Here is a 21,258-nt window from a genome sequence, read left to right as displayed (position 1 = left end):
TAAATCACACACACATTTAAAAAAAAAACTATGATAAGGGAGAGTACAAGACTTTGATGAGTGTGTACAAATGAAGCCTGAGCTAGCATGGGGCCAGACGAGGGTTTTCTTAGGAAACAAAACTCCCAGGGTCTACTGGCAATTCCAGTCTTGGTGAGCAAGCATGTCATGGCTTAGAACAATAAATTTTTCATCCTTTTTTTCTTTTGGATTTTCTTTTTTTAAGAATTGAAGATGTCATCCTTACTTTTAGTAAGTGCTTAGCTCAAGTTAGCAACAGTATTAGCCAATAGTATACGTTTAAATGTTGTCCCTTGAAGGAAATTTAGAGAAGCTAGTACCTCCTTCCTTTCCACCCCACCCTGATCCCAGCAACAGAAATCCTTAGTCTGATAAATAATACCTACCATAGGAATTAGCCATGGTGCCCCAAACTAAATCATGCCTTTGTTTATGTGTTTGTTTCACATTATTTTCCATCCGATCTTTTGTTATCTAGCTAACTTATCTTATTCTTCAAATCACATATCCAAGTATTTACTACTCTTGACATCTCCTTCCTTGACCCATTTATCTGATTTAGATTCCCAAATCAATGCCATGTTCCCATGACTTCCTTTCCTAAGTAATCAATGACAAGGTTGCCTGCTCTTCTGTTGGGCTATGATCTCCCCTAGGGCAGGGGCAATGCCATGTTCATCTTGTTTCTCTAGCTCCTGGTATAATGCTTGTTAACAAGGTGGTGAAAAGAGGCTACCCTTGTAGCCCCTGAGCTCTAGAAATGGTCTAGGCATTAATTATTGCATGTGTCCTCCACAAACTGAATGGAAAAAGACTCTGAATGCTTCTGTAAAACAATGGGATTTGTCAGTGCTTTGAGTCAGTAGATGGTAGACCAGCAAAGTGATCCTCAGAGTACCCCTCATGAAGCATTGATATCCCTGAGCAGAAGTGTACATTTTCATGGCTATGTGTGAGATACCCCATCTGACACCCAGGAATGCTTAGGTGAGACCTCACAGAAGACTGGAAATTCTGCCTTAGAAGCTTTATGACATTTTAGCTATGGTTGTCAAGATTTCTCATTTCTACTGCAGTGTGGTAAAGCCTGAGGAAAAAAGGTTGTGAATAATTATTCTAAGTCTCAAGTCTGTAGCTTTGTGATTTTTGTAGATTCCCTTCATGGTCTATTTCACTCTGGTTTCTGGGTAAATATCAAGCCAGCAGAAGTGTGAGGTGTACAGAAATTTATCTGCACAAACTCGAACTGGAAGCTCCCACTTCTGGTTCATTTACTTGTTCATTAATTTGTAAAGAGGGCAAAGGCCTCCTCCTGATTGCATCCAAGGGCCTTTCACAGTAAACACCGTTAAGCAGAAGACTGTGTAATGCTGCTAACCTTCTCTCATTTCTTTGTTCTGAGTTTGTATAAAGAGACTGGATTTCATCCTATGGACCTTGGCTTCTTATAGAGCCATTTGGTAAAAAGATACTAGTAAGACTTCTTAAATAGAACAGACATACTTATGAAGGGTACAGAAAAGAACAACAAGAAAAAAGAAGAGGGAAGATAAGATGGAGAACTGTTGAGGATAAAGGAGAGGATCTCAAGGAAGGGATGGCTCTCCATGCGTGATGCATCAGAGTCATGATGGATACACAATATAACACAGTATACGAGAAAGGCATAGGTTGCTGATAACAATAATAGCTAACATGTATTGGGTTTCTAATACATCATAGACATTGTATATTTGTTCTTTCATTTAATCCCTATGAAACCTTAGCAAGATAAAGAAAATTATCCTAGGTTCTACAGTTTAGGAAGGACTCAGTTATATCCTGCTCCTGGACCAAGTTTTGGCCTCTCTGGTTTGCTGCCACCTAGGCAACAGTAGAACCTGGATGTCCTGAAAAGGCAGCAGGCCTTAAAGATTAGGAGCAACGCAAATTGAGAGCCAGAGGCATAATAGAAGGCACAGGGCAAGTTCCCAAATAATGAAGAGTTGCCCATTTCATTCTTTTGTCTTAAAAGTAAATAATGAGCATATCTACACTTTGGAGATGATAGCCAAGAAGTCTAGACAAATGTAAGCAAGAGGCATCCACTTTTTTTTATTTTTTATTTTATTTTATTTTATTTTGAGACAGAGTCTCGCTCTGTCACCTAGGCTGGAGTGCAGTGGCGCGATCTCGGCTCACTGCAACCTCTCCCTCCCAGGTTCAAGTGATTCTCCTACCTCAGCCTCCTGAGTAGCTGGGACTACAGGCATGTGCCACCAAGCCCAGCTAATTTTTGTATTTTTAGTAGAGATGAAGTTTCACCATGTTGGCCAGGATGGTTTCCATCTCTTGACCTCGTGATCCGCCTGCCTCAGCCTCCCAAAGTACTGGGATTACAGGTGTGAGCCACTGGGCCCAGCTGGCATCCACTATTAGCATCACTTGTCACCCTCTAGATCCATCCTAATGGATCTGCCTTCAAGCTTAGAGAAACCAAATGTTTTGCCCAAAGTCTAACCACTGACACTACCACAACCACCACCACCTCTTACTTTGAACAGCTGCTAATGCTAGGCTTCATTTTGGTCTCATAGCAATTCATGATTGGTCTCTTCTCAGAATCAAAGCTAATAATTTAATTGGGAGACTCATTTTTGTGAGGGCAAATCAGATACAGCTTAAGCATCCTTAACTTGTTTTTCTAAGCACCAGTTAGTAATAATAACAACAATAATAGTTGATCACATTGTAAAGCACTGTTTGTCTGCATTCGAGTTATGTCCACTGGAGGTTCCCAGAAAAAGGTAAGGTAACAAGGCCCAATCCTCATATAGCTGTTTACCTTATGGGTTAAGACTTATCCCTTTTTTCTAAAATGTATGGCTACTTCTAACTGGTTATAGCCTCTGTGAGAAAGAGGATGGCTTGAATCTTTATTCTATATTTAGTGGAAAAGGCCAGGAACCTAAAATCCAAGCATCCCAGCTCTTCCACTTAAAAGCAGTGAGATCTTAGACAATTGATTTAATCTCTCTCAGCTTCAATTTCCTTGAGTCAAAAATGGGATAACAGTCCCTACTTCGTAGAGTTTCTGTAAGAATGAATGCCTAATCAAAATAGGATCTGATATTACTATTATCATCGTCATCAATACCATCCATATGATTTTGGGCAAATGTATTTGATTTGAGTTGGATTTACTATCTATTATAGTCATACATATACAATGTCAAAATTAGATGTATTCTACATTGCTAAAACTGGTAATAGCTTTTGTTTAGAATTTAGAAGCAGCAAATATCTAAAATTTCTTGGAAATGCATATAAAGTAAATTCATCCTATATATTTTGGTCCTTTGACCAGTAATTAACATTTAGCTTTATATTTTCTTATTCTATGAGTTTAGGGTAATAGTTTAAGAGGTGTATGATCCAGCCAACCCTGGTCTTATTGCTCCTCAAAAATGCCTGGTCTCTCACCAAGTTTTAGTGCTTGAGTTCTCTGTATCTGAGGGATCCCCACTATTCCCTATGACCAGCTCTTTTCATGTTTTGGACCTCAGTGCCCACCATCTGAAAGCATTGTTTCTTTCTTTCCTTATTTGATGTCATCTAGAATGTAAGCTTCATGAGGTCAAAGGCCTCATCTTTCCTCTTCACCATATATCCCTGATGCTTAGGTGCTCATATAATAAGTGAATATTTGTTAAATTAATGAATTGATGAATGACAAAATGTCAGTGTTGTAGAGGAGCTTGTAGATCTAATAAAAAACTATTTTGGAGATGGGAAAATCAAAACATAAATAGATTAAGTACTTGCCCAAAGTCAATTAATATGTGACACAATGAACTAATGTCAGTTTACTTGCTCACCAATCCCATTGGTCATTGTTTTATTCAGCTTTGAAATATTTGACCAAACTACTAGCTGCACAGCTTTCTTTTCCAAGTTTTCGAATTAATTTTGATATTATGCATAGTATCTCTAAATATTCTTTTGCAAATAGCTTTACCATTAGTCAAGCAGTATTCAAGAATACTGAAGAAATTTAAAATCTTCTAAAATTCCACCACCTATTGGTAAAAACTATTAGCATTTTGGTAAACTTCCTTCTAGACGTGCATGCATATATGGGTACATTTTACATTTGTATTTATTCATATTTACAAAAAATGATCTCAGGACATTAAGCATTTTTGTAACATCCTTTCCCTTTAGTAATATATCATAGAGATAGTTCTGTGTCAAAAAATATAAGTATATATCATTCCTTTTCTAATGACTGTGTGTTTTCCCCTGAATAGATGCACAGTAATTTATTTATGAGGGATCATTTATGCTTTTTTCCAGGAACTGTTAGAGAGCAATTAGAAACTCATTGTCTCTTTCTAAATAGCAACCTGGCAAGGTAAGTACTATTAGACCCATTTTGTAGATGAGGTAATCAGAAGCCTGAGAGGGTTTATGACTTCCCTAATGGGATATGGTAAGTGCAGAGTGGGGAGTCTAGCCTGCATCTTCAGACTCTAAACCTCAGGCTTCTCACAGTACCTAAGCAAACAGTAAAACTCAGTGTGATCACTGTTGTGCAAGAGGTCTGCACAACATGATTTGAGAGCATGTGCAGGGAAAGGATAAGGTTCACCAAATGGAAAGGATGCTGGAGAAGGTTCCAGTGGAATTTGAAGGGTGACTATGATTTTTCTGGAAGGATAAGGGGAAGCAAAGAATCTTGAGCGAAATGCATGGTGTCAGTACAAACGTGGAGGTGTGCATGTGCAGGCTTTGTTCAGTTTTGGTTCCACAGTTTTATTTTTTTTTCCTTTGGGAGTAACATTTACTGATCATATGGGCAATGCTTGAAAAAAGGGAAAGATTAGAGCCAGAAAAATGCTTTGACTAATAGTTTTAAGTACTTTTACAAATGGCCCTTGAGGAAACTTGGATCTCAGTCAGCCTGGGAGGAATGCTACTGTTTTAACTAGTAATAGAGGGAGGGGGAGAAAAAGCATCATAGGGATTGCTGGAGGGTTAAATGGGTCACAGAGTAAAAAGGAGCCAAAATTCAGAGCTCTGAGAGACACACATTCCGGGAAGCCAGACACAGAGAACTCTGGTTCTCTTTGACACAGAAACCCGTTCTGTATGTGGGGCCCTAAAATTTAAACACACATATAGCTTGCACATTTACAACCTCTAAAGGATTATGAATATCCCACTTAATCATTATGTGTCTTAAATGAAGTTCCTAAAAGTGAGCAGTAGAATTGCCTTTCAAAACAAAGAACAGGAATTCCAGCAAAACTGGATAATAGTTGATGCTCTTTATACATAATGCTTTGTACTTACTTTGAAATATGTTCCAAAAGTTTGTAGAGCCATGCTGGCAGCAAATGAATCTCAAAAATTCTTTCTACTATATTTTTCAGGATGGGGGTTATATGACTGCTTTGTCTTTCTGCCTCCTATAACCCTCTATGTTTCTCCAATTGCTCCCTTGGCAGCCATGAACCATCCATCAGGCACTTGACAATTGGCCTGGAAAAGATGACTCAAGCTTTAAGCCTTAAATACCAAGTTTCTTCCCTCCATAGCTGAGGCAAACTTACCCATAAAGCCCAGACTTAAGAAACATATCTATGTTTAATCTACCTTTGTTCTTGCAGAACTGGCCAAAAAAAATTGGAGATTTTTGTCTCTTCAAACAATAATAATAGTTAACAATAGTTCATAATGATAGCTTATCAGATAGAGGGTACAGTGGGAGACAGTATGAATGCACTTGTTATTCAGGCAGACCTTCTGAGGAGGTTTTTGACTGCATCTTGGTCCTGTTTCATCCCTAAAATGTAAGCTGCCAAAATGCCAAAGTCTATCAGGCAAATGGCTCAGTACTTTGAGGAAGCCCAGCCTGGATACCAACTCTGTATTGCACAGAACTGCTGAGTTCCCTAGAATGCAATTACAGTGCTAATGGGTGAAATGAGATAAATACCCATATTTTAAATAAAAAAATATGCCCTATTTTTCCATTCACTTTTCCTCAACCACTTATGTAGTGAGTCACCATGTCCTGTTGTTTCTACCTCTTGTGTGGTCATGGGGTCAAGGAGTTAGTATTCAGCTTAAGATATTTGAGATTGTTATGAAATAAGGTGTAGATGTCTAATGAATGAAGTCCTTGTTTTATTCACCAATTTATTCATCAAAATTTGCCAAGGGCTGCTGTATACTAGGTGCTTTATTAGTTCTAGGAATATAGGCAAGTATATGCAGATTCCCTGACCCAAAGGAAAATTCAGCTTCATTAGAAAGGCAGAATTTAGGACAAATAACCACAGGTAGGCAGGGCTCAGTGGCTCATGCCTATAATCCTAGCACTTTGGGAGGCCGAGGCGGGTGGATCACCTGAGATCAGGAGTTTGAGACCAGCCTGGCCAACATGGTGAAACCCTGTCTCTACTAAAAATAAAAAAAAATTAGCTGGGCATGATGGCACATGCCTGTAATCCCAGCTACCCAGGAGGCTGAGGCAGGAGAATCGCTGGAATATGGGAGGTAGGGGCTGCAGTGAGCCAAGACCACGCCACTGCAATTCAGCCTTGGTGACAGAGCGAGACTCCATCTCAAAATAGTAATAATAATAATCATCACAGGTATGAAGAGACAGCTGTGGGAATCTGGAAAAGAAAGGGCTAATTGAACTGAGGGGTCCAGGGAGGATTTACCAAAGAAAGAAGTTAATAGTGAAAGGTAATGGCAGTTTTTCAGAAAGAGAAGAGGTAGGTCATTCCTGGCATCTTAAGATTGGTATATATCCAGCTTATGTTTTCTTGTGGTATGCTGTGTTGGCTATTTATTTATATTTAGTGTTATTACGTTGGAGATATTGAAAGGACCCAGAATTGAGTTATTCATTGCACTGTCAAAATCAGTCCTTGCAATCCCATTTCTCCTTTTAACTTATTTAATTAGCTGTTCCAAATTTACTCTAATCCTCACTCAAAATCTCCTTCCTTCAAATGATACTCACTATAATGTTTTAAAAATGTATATCGTAGACATTCATGCATATTTTAAAAATATATGGAATTAAAAGTGTTTTAAATTGCATTCAACATATTGCACTATGGCATATTTCCTCTTTCTTTCTTTCTTTTTTTTTTTTTTAAGATGGAGTCTTGCTCTGTCACCCAGGCTGGAGTGCAGTGGCGCGATTTCGGCTCACTGCAACCTCTGCTTCCCAGGTTCAAGTGATTATCCTGCCTCAGCCTCCCGAGTAGCTGAGATTACAAGCACCTGCCATCACGCCTGGCTAATTTTTGTATTTTTAGTAGAGATGGGGTTTCACCATGTTGGTCAGGCTGATCTTGAACTCCTGACCTTAGGTGATCCACCCGCCTTGGCCTCCCATAGTGCTGGGATTACAGGCGTAAGCCACTGATCCCAGCCTATATTTCCTCTTTCAGGAAACATAGTTTGATTTTTAAAACTACATTAAAAGGAAAATGTGCAACAGTATTTAAAAATCATTGAATACTCATGTTGTTGAATGTTTTCTCTTTCATTGTTGTATAGAATTCTATTGTTTGGATCTGCCATGATTTCTTTCATCCACTGTGTGTTGATGAACAGCTGAATTGTTTCTATTTTCAGCTTATCATGAATAGTGCTACTATGAACATTCTTGTACATGACTTTTGATGCTAACATGTAAGTGTAAATTAAGGATTCCAGTTGTTTTCTTCAACACTTATACAGTCATTACTTTTAATTTTATCACTGCGACTTTATTTGCATTTTGCTGATGATTAATGAAGTTTAACACTTTGTCATGTGGTCATCAGTCATTCAGTTACTCTCACAAACACAGTTAAAAAAGTCAACACAGAAGAGTTCATATTGTGTTATATAATATACATAACGTTCAAAAATATCCCCACTAATCCCTAGCATTAGATGTGATGACAATGATTATCTTTGGGGAAGAGGGATAGATAATTTATAACTGGGAAGAAACACTATAGCTTTCTAGGGTGCTAGTAAACTGCTATCACCTCACTTTTGGTGGTGGTAATTCATTTGTGAGCTTTTCTGCAGATATATTTCAATAAAACCTAAACATTTACCTAAAAATTTGATAAGATGTGGATAACTCAAATAAAAGTGAGTAGACCCCTGCTTGTTAGTAGAAGGGGTAGACATATTTTTCCCTAGCTCTTTAATTGTCTAAGGACAATTAAAATCCCTGGACGTTATGTATAAAATTGACATAACGAGACTCTAAAAGGCAGACTGAAGAAAGTGGAGAGAAGAAGAATGCACTCATATGTGCTTTCAGGACCCAAGGGATGACACATTGGTGAGTTCCCTGGATTTTCTTTTTGCCTTATATATCCCAGACTTGGAGATGAAGAAGCTTGCAACCTAGAAATGCCAGTGGGAACAGACAAAAAAAGCACTAGCAAAAGCCTGCTCTCTTTAGCCAATGGACCAAAAAAGGGAGCAGGCAAGCAAGAGAGAAACTTACAGACAACAATTGCTGTATTCCAGCCAAACATGCAGAAAACACCATGGTTCTACCCTGACCTATACCAGTATAGGCTAAATGGGGAACCCAAATTTTCACACTCATTAGGGTATAAAGAGGCACCTCCAAAAAGTAGGGAATCAGGTCTTTAATCCCCACCAGCTTATAATAAGGCCCACCCATAGTGTCAGTGGAGACCAATGAGGAGTGAGACTTTCATCTTTACCCAACAGTAATAAAGGCCATCCTCCCCTAGAGGATCGGGACTTCAGCCTCCACCTGGCTGTAACAAGGTAGTACCTGCCTCACTTCCTCTGCAAGAGCAGGGTCAGAGAAAGCCAGCTAAAAGTAAAGATAAGATTCAGAGTCTCGTGACATAATACAAAATTGTCCATGTTTCAATAAAAGTATTCATTATATAAAGAAACTGGAAGACAGCAAATGGAATGAAAAAAAGCAATAAATAGATACCAACAGAAATGACAGAGTTGTTAGAATTACCTGACAAACCTTTTTAGCCGGATGTGGTGGCTCATGCCTGTAATCTGAGCTACCTGGGAGGCTGAGACAGGAGAATCGCTTGTACCTGGGAGATGGAGGTTGCAGTGCACCAAGATCGAGCCATTGCACTCCAGCCTGGGCAATAAGAGCGAAACTCTGTCTCGAAAAAACAAACAAACAAACAAACAAAAAACCGAATTACCTGACAAAGCTTTTAAAGCAGCATGATAAAAATGCTTCAGTCACCAATAAAAACATTCTTAAAACAAATGAATAAACAGAAAACCTCAGCATAGAAATAGTAAGTATCAGAAAACAGATAGAAGACATAAAGAAGAACCAAATAGAAATTTTAGATCTGTGTTCTGTAGTAGGCAAGTCTATGTGAAACTACCTTCAAAGGCCAAGGAAGCTGAGAGGTCCAAGAAGTCTGACAAATCCAGTTTCTCAGAAAGAAACTTTTAATAGGGACTTCTGAACAGAAGCCATTATCTCAGGCTGCGGCCAGATGACATGGTGGACCCCTGCACCACTAACCCTCAGACCAAGGGCTTATATACCATAGGGAAGGCATATGTAGGACAATTAAAGTTGACACCCCCAGGGAAAGGCAAGAGTGCTATATCAACCTGCCTAAGGACAACATTTCCAGAAACAGTAGATAAAGGAGAAATCTTAGAGGCACTCCTGGATCAGGCGTTAATCAGAAGTCAACGTGGCAGATTGGCATCCAAAATGAAGTTTATGTTCCACACTCCATTTCCCTAACCCAGCTCTTACGGTCTCATGCACGCTTCTCTTCCACAATGGTCCCAGAGCCTTTAGGGAGAATGCTTGATATTGTACAACATTTAATGTGGTGCATTGCCAATGGCAGACAGATTGGGCCCTGTGGGATTCCAAATGAAGAAGATTCATAGGCTTTGTTGAATAATCTTCTAGTCTTTGGGATACCATGACTTTGGTTTTCTCAGAAGAAGAAAAATGAGATAAATAACATTAATATGCACACAAGGATTACCAGAAAAAAAAAAAAGAGCGTGAAGAAAAATAAAACTTGGTTCTTAATTTAGAGAATTGTTGTAGCCAGGAAATAATTCAGGGTTCAGTTCAAATTGTGGGCAAATAATAACAAGTCAAAAACAATGATTAAGGCTAGAAACAAATGAAGGATTTACGATAGTTTTCTTCTGAATAATTTTTTTCCCCAATTACTCCATTTCTAGCAAGGATAAATCATATGTTGACCAAAAAAGTCACAAGTTTATTAATTTAGAAAGGAAGACTTTATTTTTAAAAGAGGCCACCATAATGTGCAGGTGGGAAGTGAAGCCTGCAGCTGAAATTGAAAAGCGAGTGCTTCAAGTAGCGGCAGAGGGAATAAGAATTTATGTTGAGCAGGGTGGCCAAGTGTACATATTCAACAGGTTATAGGAGCTATGAATATTCATGAAGGAGTGGCATGGGCAAGCATAATAGGCTAACATGTATGCAACATGCATCCCATGTTCACCTTGGGGTGGAGACTCAACATTTAAGTGTATAACAATTAGGCCCTTTACATCAAAATATGAAGCAGAGAACATGAAGGCCTTTTGTGACAGCCTCTGTAGACTAGCCAGAGCCACTTGGTGGTCCTTGGTCTCTTATCGGGAAGGAATACTGGTCATCTGTTGCACTGAAACCACAAAAAGGGAGGGGCAGCATCAGGCAATTAGTTCATATCAGCAGTGGAGCCAACATTTTAGGGCTGGTTTCTGTTTACCCCTTAGGGGGAAAAATATTAAGGGAGGTTAGTGAGGGAAGGGGTATGATAAGGTGTGTCTGACCTCACTTCCCATCATGGCCAGGAATTTAGTTTTCATTTTTTTTGTTTTTTGTTTTTGAGATGGAGGGTCTTGCTCTGTTGCCTGGGCTGGAGTGCAGTGGTGCGATCTTGGCTCACTGCAACCTCCATCTCCCAGATTCAAGCGATTCTCCTGTCTCAGCTTCCCGAGTAGCTGGGATTACAGGCACACATAACCACACCTGGCACGTTTTATTTTGTATTTTTAGTAGAGACAGGTTTCACCATGTTGGCCAGGCTGGTCTCAAACTCCTGACCTCAAGTGATCCACCCACCTCGGCCTCTCAAAGTGCCGGCGTTACAGGTGTGAGCCACCGTGCCCGGCCAGAAACTTAGTTTTTTAAGATTTCTGTGTTGTTCCCTTGGCCAAACAGGGGTTATTTCAGTTGGTTGGGGGGACTTGACAATTTTGTTTTTATTTCTCACATAGTAGGACCAATTTATTTGAAAAATAAATTTTAGCCTCATTATATTTGGGCTGATTATTTGCATAAAGTGCAGCAAGAATAGTGGCTGGCCATACTGGCACTTTTAAAGATGGCTTTGCCAGAAAGTTTTTATAAGCAATCTCAGATTAGACTTTTACAAGCCTCGATTCTAACCAAGCCAATGATTCTCCATCAGACTGTGCCTGTAATACCTGTATGAATGGTTGTATTCCTCTCTTCTCAAGGTCCCAAAATAACTTGAGGTTCCTGAGACTATCAGAAAGTCACATTCTTTTCTTACCACAGGTCACAAGGTGCAAGACCAGTCTTTCCAAGAGGCTTTTTATTGGCTCTATAAAGCCAACTTCAGTTCCTCAAAGCAGTATAGTCATATTGGAAAATATGGCACTCTAGTCAAGGCCTTGGTAAAATAACCAGTGTCTCTAATTGTGTCCTTTTACAAAAGAAAACAGCTTCTTACTGAAATTATGCAAATAAATTATATTGCCATGGCAGAAGAATACTCATGAATAGTTTCCAAATTTTGGAGAACTCAGGTCGAGAGAAAGGTAAATTTTGCTCACAAAAGTATCCTTCTCTCAATCATTGTAAGCTCTAAATAGCTCAAAAGAAAACAAGGTTTTCTTGACTCCTCTTTAATCAGAGTAGTAGCCTTCCAATTATGATGTTGTCTGTTCATCTTGGTACTAGACACAAGCAGGGAGAAAAGGAGGCTCACTGTTTGTGAGTATCTCTTCTTTGCTCTTGCCAGGTAGCATTGATATAGGAGTTAAGAAGAAATCACTTAGGCAGATAGTAAGGGTATGGGAGCACTCAGTAAGACTTTTCTTTTTAATGAAAAGCAGCCCCAAATCATTTTCTAGCAAAGAGGAGCCTGTAAAGTCAAGCTGCAGACATAGACAAGCAAGCTGAGAGCTTGCACAGGTGAATGCCAGCAGGAACTAGGGACTAGACATGTTCAAGATGGTGGCTCCATCTTCCCTTCTCTTTGCCAGCCACGTGTACTGTAAAGAACAGACAACATGGCAGCAATCAACCGGAAAGCCCATTTGCATAATAAGTTCAGGGTAGGGCAACCCACCTTCACCGTGCTATGTAAACGTCATACCTGATTGAACCAATCTATAAGCCCTATGTAAATTAGACACCACCTCCTCAAACTATGCTATAAAATTCCAGGCATTTGCCACCAGCTGGTCTTTTCCACTTGAAGATCCCTCTTTCTGTGGAGAGAGCTGTTTCTCATTCTCTTCTCTTCTTCCTATTAAACCTCCACTCCTAAACTCCTCATGTGTGTCTGTGTTCTAACTTTTCTGGTGCATGACAACGAACCCCAGGTTTATACCTGAGACAACATAGCCTCTTCAGCATGATCCTATATAAATCATTTCCATTTTATTATGAAACTCTTCTGGGTACTGCTATTCCCATTAGAGGTTTCTATGACATCATCTGAGATAACATGGGTATTTCAGGTGTCAGGATCTTTTATATCTTCAGTCACAGGAGTAGCTTTAATTAACATCCCATAACAAGGCAGTTAATTCCCCTCAAGTGGAAATTCTCTAGTCCAAAGTGCCAGTAGTCATTGTTGAAAAGGGCTTACAAGTTTTTCTCATAAGCCCCAATAAACACTGCACAAAGGGCTGTCAGGTGGAGAATTTGTTCCTACCAGCACTGCAGCTTCTACTCTATGCTTTGTGGGCTTGGGAAATCTTACAGGTTCCCATTTAGCAGTACAATTAATATTGCTCAAAAGAAGGGTTTACATGCCCTCTGTTCTGCAGTACTAGGTAGGAGAAATATTTCCCAGTTAGACACAATGTTCATTCTCATAAAATATTTAGATAAAAGAGACAAAACTACTATACATAAAGCCTGCTTAAATATTCCAACTTCCATAAGCCTATCAGCTCTTCAGCTCTTACTTTTTTTTTTTTTTTTGGGACGGAGTCTCGCTGTCTCCCAGGCTGGAGTGCAGTGGCGCAATCTCAACTCACTGCAAGCTCCGCCTCCCTGGTTCACGCCATTCTCCTGCCTCAGCCTCCCGAGTAGCTGGGCCTACAGGCGCCCGCCACCACACCCGGCTAATTTTTTGCATTTTAGACGGGGTTTCACCATGTTCGCCAGGCTGGTCTTGATCTCCTGACCTCGTGATCCACCCGCCTCGGCCTCCCAAAGTGCTGGGATTACAGGCGTGAGCCACTGTGCCCGGCAGCTCTTACATTTTTATATTCTAGTCTTAGGAACTTCACTTCTTTACTACCAGACCATTTACTGGCGCTTGTAAAAAAGTCTTTGGGTTCCCAGATGTGGTTCAGCCAGGGAACTCGGGCTCTTTTGTCAATTTTTACCTTGATTAATCTACGTCAACATTTGCCCCCAAGCAATTGTTGGTCAGCTTTCTCATTGTATTCTTTGCCTTCTGATTTTTTTTTTTTTTTTTTTAATTCTCCAGTCTGGGGTAAATATGGAAAACTAGTTTGGGGCCTTATAGTGTTAGGGGATGAGCAGGGGCTTCCTGTGGTCCACCCAACCTTCCATAATGTTGTATTAAGACCTTTGTTTTAAACCCATCAACTCCTATTTTATTTGTTCCATTTTGTAACAACCATATAAAGATTTCCACCTTGCTGTGATGAGTTATTTGACTTTCCCTTTTGCCTTTCCTAATTCTCTTGTTAATTAACCTAATGTATTTATTAGGATCTGTAACATCCACAAGAGGAAGCTGAGACAAAAAATTTGACAAGGCTTTTCTGATAGTCTTTTGGTTTTGTAGTAACAAGATTATATGAAGTGCCTGTGAAAATAGGGCCCCCTTAACCATAGCATTTACCGTGACTTGGGTAATGGACATATTCAGTAGGCGAATATCCCAGTCATCATGAAGGCAGTCTCACATGAATTGCATAGGAAGCATTTCAGCTACTTCATCTGGGGTTTTCCGCTAGGCATTTATAGGTGGAGTCGGGCAGACCCTTCTCAGGGTAAACAAACCTTACAGTGGCATTTATCCAGTCCTGCAGGCTGGCTATTCCCTTGGGAATAGCCTCCTGTGTCTGGACCACATTAAGCTATCTTTGATTGTTCAACAGTGAGCTGCTGGTCCTGCATCAACCCAAACATGCTCTTCCACTCGGAAGGATTTAAAAGCAAAGATACTACCCCTAAATTAGTTACTCTCATAATTGATTTTAGTAAAGGTTCTTCAGGAAGCTGATGATACCAATCTACAAAGTGGAACAATTCATTTGCTCTAGCACTATACCCTCTGGCTTCAATAGTTACTTGGTTTTGTTCTTCCACTACATTGGCTGCCTTCTTGGTAACTGCAGGTCTCAGAGGTACTTTCTGTTGTTCCCGCATAATTTTGCTCTGGGGGGATCAGCTTTGAGGCTAGTAAAGGAAGCTCAAACTCACTGAAATCCCACCTTTGTTTAGCATCAAGGTCAGACCCAGCACTCTCTCATTTAATTTCATTTTAGCTATTATAGATAACAATAAAAAAGAGATTGAATATTTCAGTTTTTCTTATTAGTTTGCATTCCTTATGGATCCAAGGAAACAATTCCCTAAGAGTTGGATCCATCTCTAAATTCCACTGGTAACTTTTACCTTTAGCAACTGAGCAAAGCACAATTGCAGCTCCATACCTTGGGTGACTATGTAGCCACCAAGGAATCAAAGGTCCTCATTCCCCACCATTTTATAAACTGGACAAAATTACTTTTCCTTTAGCAAAAACCGCATCCTCATTTTTTGCATAACCTTCTTCACCAAAAAAAAAAATCTTACTTTCTCTGTAGAATCTGTATGTAGAATGGTGTCTCTTAGATCTAGTAGTTTAAATTACGTATATTAATTGCAATTTTATTTTGCCAATAATTTTAAAACTATCTTTAATTTCCAAAGATTACTAAAGGCATGTGAACTAAAAGGCATTTGAGTTAGGTTCAATTTTTCTGATAAAATATGTGATTTAAGCATTTACTTTTTCTTTAAGCTAATTAATTAGAGCTCTTTCACATATTTTGATAATGATGTATCACATGCATATAACATATATAAACATGTCAGAACACTTAGATGCCCCTCAATCAAGGAGCCCATTTTTACACTGAATCTTGATTCTCCAAAAGGAAAATGCCAAGAGACTTGACAGTGGAATGCTTCCATGGCATCCTCACTGCAATGGCATTCACCTGAGGCTGGTGGGCAGCCTGACAGCAATCAGCTCACTCTGTGATCAGCCCATCCCCCAAGGACTCCTATCCCTCAGTGGGACATGTTTCCATAGCCTCTGGATGCCCAAACCATACTTTTCTTATCTAAATGTGCAAATAAATGAGCAGCCCCCGTGTAGTAATAACTATTTACTGTAAACAACTGCCATCAGCCATCTCTAACACTGCAGTTCTCTCCGGTGACTCATCGGTCATTACGCACACACCAAGGTCAAGTCCTCTCACGGTACAAAGTAACCTCTAATACCTCCAAAAGCCAAAGAGATTAGTAATGCAAAACAAAAGAAAGCAGAGTTTTAGACCTGAGAGGAATCTCTTTGCTTCTAACTCTTGGGATTCCAAGAGGGAAAGCAGAGAATCCTTCCAAAAGAGGATTCTGTGGTATCTTTTCTGTTTTCCTTAAAGGATCCCAGGCTATTAGAAATTTTTGTAGGTTCTTTTATGTGGATGGAGGGTGTCAAGAGGAAGGAGGGACAGACAGAAGTAAATAGAGAAACAGCATTTGGTCAATTGAATTGTTTTACTTGACATATATGTTTTGTTTTAAGGGCTCTGTTCTCACTCATATATATACACACACGTACATATACATATACAGCCTAAATATTGCTAATTAAGTCAACTTTGGACTATAGAGCTCTTAAAAAATATTTTTCTTAATTGTACTTTCTACTTAAGCTGTTTTACTTTTGCTTCTGCTGCTAGCTGGGTTTTTGTCACCAAATGGGCAGCCTTCAGAAGCAGCCAACTCACTGCGGCAGCCGCTCTCTGCCCTTCCTCACCACAGTGTGATAAGATGTCTGATAGATGGCTATCAGTTAATAATCACTCTAAATCTGCCAGCATTTTCTGGGCATCCCTGTAGTCATGTACAAGTGTCTAAAAAGCGAGTCACACCACTCCACATAGAAGTGGCTGGCCACCCTGGGATTTCCCACACAGATACTTCATTTCCTTTTTTTTTTTTTTTTTTTTTTGAGACGGAGTCTTGCTTTGTCGCCCAGGCTGGAGTGCAGTGGCGCGATCTCGGCTCACTGCAAGCTCCACCTCCCGGGTTCACGCCATTCTCCTGCCTCAGCCTCCCTAGTAGCTGGGACTACAGGCGCCCACTACCACGCCCGGCTAATTTTTTGTTTTTTAGTAGAGACGGGGTTTCACCGTGTTAGCCAGGATGGTCTCGATCTCCTGACCTCGTGATCCGCCCGCCTCGGCCTCCCAAAGTGCTGGGATTACAGGCGTGAGCCACCGCGCCCGGCCGATACTTCATTTCCTTTCCCCATTTCTTGGTCTCTCAGCTCCTAGAGAGTTCGCCACATGTTATGCAGTGGGCAGGTCTATGCAAACCTATCCCTAAATGCCAAGGAAGCTGAGGGGCACAAGAAAGAGGCTGAGAAATTCAGTTTCTGAGAAAGAAACATTTGATGGGGATTTACGAACAGAAGTCATAGTCGTGGGCAATGGTGAGACAAGATGGTGGGTCCCCATGCCATTATCCCACAGAACTAGGGCTTATATTTTGTATGGAAGGAATGTGTAGGATAGTTAAAGCTGACCTCCAGGGAAAGACAACAGTGCTATGTGGATCTGCCTAAGGGCAGGATTTATTGCCAAGATTGTTTTGACCTGAAGGCAGGATTTATGGCAACTAGATAAAGTAGAAATCTTAGGGGCATTTCCAGAACAGGGATTGATTGGAAGTCAACATGGCAGGTTAGCATTTAAGATAGAGTTGCTTTATCTTCCACAATCTGAAAAAATACAAAACCTGAAATAAAAAGCTCCATGGATGGTTTAAATAGCAGATGGAAAATGCCAGGGAAGAATCGGTGTACTGAAAGTTATAATAATAGAAATTACCCAACCTGAACAGTAAAGAGAAAGTAGACGGAATAAAATGGACAGAGCCTCAGAGACCTGTGGGGTTATAACAAAAGATTAACATTCACATCATCAGAATCCTGAAAGGAGTGGATAAATAGGATGGGGCTAACAAAGTACTCAAGAAAACTGTGGCTGATAACTTACCAAATTTATCAAGAGACATAAACCTTCAGATTTGAGAAACTGAGAGAACCCCAAGAAGAAATTCAACAAAATCCATTTCAAGATATATTATAATTAAACTTATGAAAACTAAAGACAAATAAAGTATTGAAGAAGCCAGACACAAATGAAACCTTTACCTATAGAAAAAAAAAAAGGAGAAACAATTCAAAGGACAAAGGATTTCTCATCAGAAACCACGGAGGCCAGAAGAAAGTGGCATATTTTTCTTTTTTATTATTTATGTATTCATTTTTCCTTTAACTTTTGTTTTAGGTTTAGGGGTGCATATGCAGGTTTGTTATATAGGTAAACTCGTGTCACAGGGGTTTGGTGTACAGATTATTTCATCACCCAGGTACTAAGCATAGTACCAGATAGGTATTTTTCCTGGTCCTCTTTCTCCTCCCACCCTCTACCCTTAAGTAGGCCCCAGTGTCTGTTGTTACCCTCTTTGTATCCATGTGTTCTTGTTATTTAGCTCCCACTTATAAGTGAGAACACACGGTATTTGGTTTTCTGTTTCTGCGTTAGTTTGTTAAGGATAATGGTCTCCAGCTCCAACTATATTGCTGCAAAGGACAATGATTTAATTCTTTTCTTTTCTTTTCTTTTTTCTTTCCTTTTCTTTTCTTTTTTTTTGAGATGGAGTCTCACCCAGGCTGGAGTGCAGTGGCGCGATCTTGGCTCACTGCAACCTCTCTCCCAGGTTCAAGTGATTCTTCTGCCTCAGCCTCCTGAGTAGCTGGGATTACAGGTGCCCGCTACCACACCCAGCTAAGTTTTGTATTTTCAGTAGAGACAGGGTTTCACCATGTTGGCCAGGCTGATCTTGAACACCTGACCTCAGGCAATTTGCCCGCCTTGGCCTCCCAAAGTGCTGGGATTACAGGCATGAGCCACTGCGCCCGGCCCCGATCTCATTCTTTTCTATGGCTTCAGAGTATTCCATGGTGTATGTGTACCACATTTTCTTTATCCAGTCTACCATTGATGGGCATTTATGTTTATTCTATTTCTTTGCTGCTGTGAAGAGTGCTTCAGTGAACATACACATGTATTTTTCTTTATGGTAGAGTGGTTTATATTCCTCTGGGTATATACCCAGTAATGAGACTGCTGGGATTCTGTTTTACGTTCTTTGCAGAATTGCCGCACTGCTTTCTACAATGGCTGAACTACATTACACTCCCACCAGCAGTGTTTAAACATTCCCTTTTCTCTACAACCTCCAGCATCTGTTACTTTTTGATTTTTTTTTTTTAAAGAGCCATACTTACGGGTGTAAGATGGTATCTCATTGTGGTTTTGCCTAAGGGTTAGTGGTGCTGAACATTTTTTAATATGCTTGTTGGCTAATTTATGTCTTCTTTTTAAAAGTGTCTGTTCATATTATTTGCCCACTTTTTAATGGGGTTATTTTGTTTTTGCCTCTAAATTTAAGTTCCTTGTAGATTCTGGATATTAGGCCTTTGTCAGAAGCATAGTTTGCAAAAATTTTCTTCCATTCCATAGGTTGTCTGTTCACTCTTTTGATAGTTTCCTTTGCTGTGCAGAAGCTCTTTAGTTTAATTAGATCCCATTTGTTAATTTTTGCTTTTATTGCAACTGCTTTTGGCATCTTTGTCATGAAATCTTTGCCTGTGCCTACGTCTGGAATGATATTGCCTAGATTTTCTTCCACTGGGTTTTACATTTAAGTCTTTAATCCATCTTGAGTTAATTTTTGTGTATGGTGTAAGAAAGTTGTCTAGTTTTGATGTTCTGCATATGGCTAGCCAGTTAACCAAGCACCATTTACTGAATAAGGAGTCCTTTCCTTATTGCTTGTTTTTGTCAGCTTTGCCAAAGATCAGCTAGTGATAGGTGTGTGACATTATTTCTGGACTCTCTATTTTGTTCCATTTGTCTATATGTCTGTTTTTGTATCAGTACCATGCTGTTTTGGTTACTATAGCCCTGTAGTATAGTTTGAAGTCAGGTGACATGATGCCTTCAGCTTTTTGATTAGTATTGCCTTGGCTATTTGGGCTGTTTTTTGGTTCCATATGAACTTTAGTTTTTTTTTAGTTCTGTGAGAATGCTTTTGGTAGTGTGATAAATAGCATTGAATCTGCAAATTGCTTTGGGTAGTATGGCCATTTTAATGATATTGATTCTCCCTATCCATGAGCATGGAATGTTCTTCCATTTGTTTGTGTCATCTCTGATTTCTTTCAGCAGTGTTTTGTAATTCTCATTGTAGAGATCTTTAACATCCCTGGTTAGCTGTATTCCTAGGTATTTTATTCTTTTTGTGGCAATTGTAAATGGAATTGTGTTCCTGATTTTTCTCTTGGCTTGGATGTTGTTGTTATGCAGGAATGCTACTGATTTTTGTACATTATTTTGTATCCTGAGACTTTGCTGAATTTGTTTATCAGCTCAAGGAGCTTTTGGGCAAAGACTGTGGCATTTTGTAGATATAGAATCACATTGTCTGCAAACAGGGAGAGGCTGACTTCCTCTCTTCTTTCTCTCTTCCTCTCTTCCTCTCTGCTTTCTCTTGCCTGATTGCTTTGGCCAGAACTTCCAATCTTTGTTGAATAGGAGTGGTGAGAGAGGGCATCCTTGTCTTGTGTAAAGTTGCATATTTTTAAGTGATAAAAGAATAGAAATATCAACACAGAATCTGTATTCAGATGTCATCCTTCAACAATTGAGTGTTTAAATAAACTAGAACATCCATACCATGGGATATGATTCAGTAATAAAAAGGAATGAACTATTGATAATAATTTTGTTGAGTGAAAAAAGGCAATTTCAAAAGGTTACATACTATATAATTCCACTTATATAGCACTCTTAAAATCATAAAATTATAGAAATGAAAGATGATTAGTGGCTGCCAGGGATAAGAAGGGGGTAGGAGGAGGGAATAGTGAGTGTGGCTATAAATGGACAACAGGCAGGATCCTTGTGGTGTTGAAAACATCCTGTATCTTGACTGTATCAAGGACAATTTCCTGTTTGCCATATTGTACTGTGGTTCTGCAAGATGTTACCTTTGGAGAACTACATGGTATCTCTATATTATTTCTTACAGCTGTATATGAATCTGCAAATATCTCAAAATCAGAATTATAGTAAAAAACACAAAATGTGAGTAAAATACATGAATAAGAATATCCAATTTATAGATCAGGATACCTAAAAAGGTAAATAAAATATTAAATTATGCTCAATGTTCATTTAGATTATAAAAATGAAAAGTGAAGCAAATTATATTTCTACTGTCACCCATTAGCTCCATAAAAGTTAAAAAAAGAATCATAGGCCAGGTACAGTGGCTCTTGCCTGTAATACCAACACTTTGGGAGGCTGAGGGAGGAGGATCATTTGTGGCCAGGAGTTCAAGACCAGCCTGGGCAAAATAGCAAGACCCTGTCTCTACAAAAAATAAAAAAAATTATCCCGGTGTGGTTATGTGTTCCTGTAGTCCTAGCTACTAGGAAGGCTGAGGCAGGAGGTTCACTTGAACTTGAAAGTTCAAGGTTACAGTGAGCTATGATTCTGCCTCCTCACTCCAGCCTAGAGAACAGAGCAAAATGCTGTCTCAAAAAATATATATAAATAAAAGAATAATAGCATTTCTCC

Source organism: Gorilla gorilla, chromosome 2 (genome assembly GCF_029281585.2).
Source record: "Gorilla gorilla gorilla isolate KB3781 chromosome 2, NHGRI_mGorGor1-v2.1_pri, whole genome shotgun sequence".
Taxonomy (NCBI): domain Eukaryota; kingdom Metazoa; phylum Chordata; class Mammalia; order Primates; family Hominidae; genus Gorilla; species Gorilla gorilla.
This window is presented reverse-complemented; position numbering follows the sequence as displayed.